Source organism: Pteropus vampyrus, unplaced genomic scaffold (assembly GCF_000151845.1).
Source record: "Pteropus vampyrus isolate Shadow unplaced genomic scaffold, Pvam_2.0 Scaffold41, whole genome shotgun sequence".
NCBI lineage: Eukaryota > Metazoa > Chordata > Mammalia > Chiroptera > Pteropodidae > Pteropus > Pteropus vampyrus.
Genome location: NW_011888822.1, coordinates 142,536 through 147,542, shown reverse-complemented (window position 1 = coordinate 147,542; position 5,007 = coordinate 142,536). Strand labels below are relative to the sequence as shown.

At 41.7% G+C, this 5,007-nt stretch overlaps 1 pseudogene; it reads left to right on the top strand.

Moving 5' to 3' along the window:
* Positions 1-1,172: 1,172 nt before the first annotated feature.
* Positions 1,173-1,290, top strand: LOC111738677 (annotated as a pseudogene).
* The last annotated feature ends 3,717 nt before the right edge of the window (positions 1,291-5,007 follow it).

Genomic DNA, 5,007 nt, shown 5'->3' with positions numbered 1-5,007 from the left:
GTAAATCAAAACCTAAGTAATTGTTATAGAGAAAGAAGAGGAAGTAATCTATGGAGCAGAAAAGACCATATACTACATATATGCTAACACTGATATAATGAAGATGCTGGGAAAATCATCCAATCCACAAAAATGTAACTGCAAACAGGGTTCAGTAATTATACTGTAGATTCTATAGAATGGAATTGCATTAGGCTATAGTCTCTACTGTTTAACTCCTTCATTCAACCAACCAGAAATATCTGAGTCTCTAGTATAGCAACTCACTGAGCCAGGTAGAGTGAAGATGAAAAAAAAAATGAATCAGAAGTAAATTCTGACCTCAAGGGGTCTGAACATAAAATATAACAAGAGTAAAGAGAGCAGTGGTTTTAAGACTTTTAACAAAAGTAATCTCACATAGGCTCTCAGTCAAGATGGTAGGTAAATGCTGTGTTTGCCTCCTCACATGACCACCTCAAAATTAAAACTACAGAATAACCATTATTGAGAATCGCCTCAAGTCTAGCTGAACAGAAGTCCTATAACTCAGGAAATAGAGAAGAAGCCACTTTGAAATTGGTGAGAGGGGCAGAGACACAAAATGGCTGGTATCACACCCACATGTGACAGTTAAAAATCAGGAGAGATATCTCAACTGTGGAGGTTCCCCCTGATGGATGAGGGGTCCCAGCCCTACACCAGGTTCCCCAGCCCAGGGTTCTAGTGCCAGGAAGAGAAGTCTCCATAACTTCTGGCTACGAAAACCTGTGGAAATTGTGGCTGAGTGAGACAGAGAACTGCTGGAGTCCTAGGCAATCCTCTAAGAGGGGCCTTCACATGGACTTACTTACTGACAAACTCACTCCCTCTGAGTTCCAGCACTGGGGCAGCAGCTCAAAAGGCACTAATGACATAAAAGGAGGAACTAAAGTGTCTGGCTTCAAGGCAAAGGATGGAGGGGCAGTTTTTTCCCCCAGACAGAAATTCTGGCAGATGCCATTGTTCCTTTGTTGAGCCCTCCCACCTGCTCACACTGGTGGGCACAAAGTCAGTCTCCATCAACCAGGCTGGTGATTCCCTGAGACCCTACCCCTTCCAAACTGCAGCCCACCCGAGCCACTTCCATACAAATCAGCCTGTCTCAGCATGAGATGCAGACTTTCCTAAAACCTCTCAAAGGTTCACAAACAGTCTATGGCCATACTACCTTGAACAAGCCTGATCCCGCTTATCTCAGAAGCTAAGCAGGATCGGGCCTGGTTAGTACTTGGATGGGAGACCACCTAGGAAAACCAAGTGCTGTAGGTGTCAAAAATTAAAAAAATAAGGAATTATAAGCTGACCAGTTCCTTGCAATCTGTGAAGTCAACCAAGGGTTGCCTTGCCTAAAAAAAAAAAAAAAAAAGGTTCACAAATACCAAACAAGCAGCATCTGGCCTAGGCATGATCCATACCTCTTGCTAAGCAGCCCCAAGCCTAGCACTAGCAACAGCTGGCCTCAGTTTGCAGCTAAGCCTCTCCCAGTCACCTCCAAACCCAGCACGCAACCATCTGCAGATCACTTTACAGTTCATACTAAGTGGCCACGGGCCGGGCACAGGCAGCAGCTGATGTTGGCCTGAAACAGAGCCCTTCCCAAGAGGCTCCAAAAGCAATGCACCCAGTGGCCAGCTTCAAACCACAACAGAGCACCAAAATATAACAGGAGTAAAGAGAGCCACCTCCACAAATGACACATGTAAAAGGAGACTCGGCAGGCACCAGAGCCCTGCTAAAATGAATTCTGCTGCATAGAGCCAATAACTTCTCCATTGCCAATAGCTTCTCCACTGTGGCCACAGCCAGTCCTCACAATCTATTAGCCTGAGAATAAATCCCTCTGATTAATATGCCAAAAGCAATCAAGGCTCAACTACAACAGGAGGGCAAACATAACTCACACAAGGGACACACCTGGAGCACCCAGCTCAAGTGAACAGGGAGACTGTGCCACTGGGACCCATGGGACACCTACTATATTAGGCCATTATACCAAGATTGGGAGACATAGCAGCTCTATGTAATACATAGAAATAAAGACAAGGAGGCGGCCAAAAATGAGGACACAAAGAAACATATCCCAAATGAAAGATCAAAACAAATCTCCAGGAAAAAAAAACTAAACAAAATGGAGATAAGCAATCCACCAGATGCAGAGTTCAAAACACTGGTTATAAGTGTGTTCAATGATCTCAGTGAGAACTTCAACAAAGAAATGGGAACATAAAAATGAAGATAGAAAACATAAAAAAGAAGCATTCAGAAATGAAAAATACAAAAACTGAAATGAAGAATACGCTATAGAGAATCAAAAGTAGATTAGAATCAACATTAAAAAAGAATCAAAAACATGAGGATGGTTTAGAGGCCTTTAGGACAACACCAACATTCACATCATAGGGGTATAAGAAGAAGAGAAAGAGTAAGAAATTGAAAACTAATTTTAGGAAATAATATTGGAAAACTTTCCTAATCTGGTGAAGGAAATAGACATACAAACCCACAAAGCACAGTGAGTCTCAAACACGATGTGCCCAAAGAAGCCCACACCAAGACACATCATAAAAAAATGTCAAAGTTTAAAGACAAAGAGAGAATCTTAAAAGCAGTAAGAGAAGAGTAGTTAGTTACCTACAAGGGTGTTCTCTAAGACTGTCAGCTGATTTCTCAACAGAAACTTTACAAGCCAGAAGGTATTGGCAGGAAATATTCAAAGTGGTGAGAAGTAAGGACCTACAACCAAAATGACTCTACCCAGCAAAGCTATCATTTAGAACTGAAGCATGAATAAAGAGCTTCCAAGACCAGAAAAAGCTAAAGAAGTTCATCATCACCAAACCAGTATTACAAGAAATGTTAAAGGGACTTCCGTAAGACGGGAAAAAAAAGATTAAAAATATGAATAACATGGAGGAAAAAAAATGGCATAGATGACAGAGGCTCTGTTCATCCCTCCGGCGACCAAATCAAAGTTGTGACAGAAATGAGGAGTAGTAGCAAGAAAAAAATCGCCTGGGATCTAAATGTAATCATACAACTAGGGAGAAATCCAAAAAATTACCCTGCAAAGGCAGAAGGTAAGACGGGGCAAGGTCGCAGGACAGGCGGGTCTCCAGCGGCAGAGTGAGACAGAGGCTGTGGCAGCTGCAGATGCCCCTTAAAGGGGCTGATCCGGAGTAGATTTTCCCGGCGATGGACTTGCTTACTCTGAGCACCAATGCCTGATTTGGCTGCGTGTAGGGGGCACCAGGGACTTACAGGTAGACATTGTCAGAGTGAGGGCCGAGGCGAGATTTGTTCTGTACAGAAGTGCCAGTGGTATTCCTAGATCCTTGTTGAGCACTCCCCTCTCCCAGTGTACAGACACAGTGCCTCGGTAACCAAGACGTCAACAAACTGAATAACGGAGGTCACTCCGCCCAGAGGATTCCCTGAAACCCCGCCTCCCCAACTCATGGCCCCACCCAAGCCACATCCAGGTATATCCTCAGCAAGTCAGGTGCTTCTTGTTGAGCAGTGCCTAGACTCACACTGGAGGCAGCTGGCCTCGGTTTCTAGTGTGGCCTTTTGAGGTAACTATAAGCTCAGCATCTGTGAATTGCTTGCTGAATCTTAACAGGTAGCCCCCGAGGGGCAGTGGCTTGGGCTAAATTTGGCCTGCAGCTGAATTCTTCTCAGGACTGTGCCACTGGACACCTGCTTCACAAATCCACACTAATAAGACGGGGAGAGTTGGAAGCTTTGCTTAATACATAGAAACAGACATGGAAAGTCAGCCAAAATGAGAAGACAAAGAAGCAGAAATGCCAAAATGAGAAAACAAAGAAGCAGAAACCATATGAGATCCAGATATAATGGAGTCAAGTAATCTAACAGATGCAGAGTTCAAAACACTGGTTATAAAGATGCTCAATGAACTTTTGGGAAGTGTAGATAAATTCAGTGAGAACTTCAATAAAGATAAAAAAAAAAACATAAAAATGAAAATGGAAATTATAAAAGGGAACGTGTGAAATGAAGAACACATTATCCAAGATAAGAAGTATATTAAATGGAATAAACAAAGGAATTACAAAGTGAATAAAGAAGAGAATCAAATGCCCTATCTAGAGGACAGGAAAGCCAAAGACAGTCAATCAGAATGGCCAGAAAAAGACCAAGACTATAAAAATAATTTAAGGAGGATATAGAACACTATTAAGGGTCAAAATATCCATCTGATCAGTGTATCTGAAGGAAAATAAGATGTTGAAGAGCTGTTTGAAGAAATAGTTATGGAAAACTTCCCTAATCTGATGAAAGAAATGGACATACAACCCAAGGAAGCTCAGAGAATCCCCAAAACCAGGAACCCAAAGAGGCCCACACCAAGATACATCATTAATTAAAATGTCAAAGGTTAACTACAACGGGAGAATATTAAAAGCAGCAAGAGAAAAACAGATTATTACCTCAAGAGAACACCTATAAAACTGGCAGCTGATTTTTCAAAAGAAACTATGCAGGACAGAAGGGTTTGGCACAAAATATTCTATGTGATGAAGACCCAGGATCTACAACCAAGAATACTTTATCCAGCAAAGCTATCATTTAAAGTTGAAGGATAAAGAGCTTCTCAGACAAAAACTAAGCTAAAGGAATTTATCACCACCAAGCCAATATTACAGGAAATGTTAGAGGGACTTCTTTAAGAAGAAAAAGCATGTATCAAAAACAGGAATAAAGAATGGCAGCAACTACATTCCTATCAATAAGTACCTCAAATGGAGAAGAATTAAGTGCTCCAACCAAAAGATAGAGTGGCTGAATGGATAAGAAAACAAGACCCCTACAAATGCTGCCTACAAGAGACTCACTTCAGATTAAAAGATACACCCAGACTAAAAGGAAGGGGATGGAAAAAGATATTGCTTTGATGGATGCTAGAAGATATTTAAGTCAGACAGAGAAAGATAAACACTATATGATTTCATTTATATGTGGAAT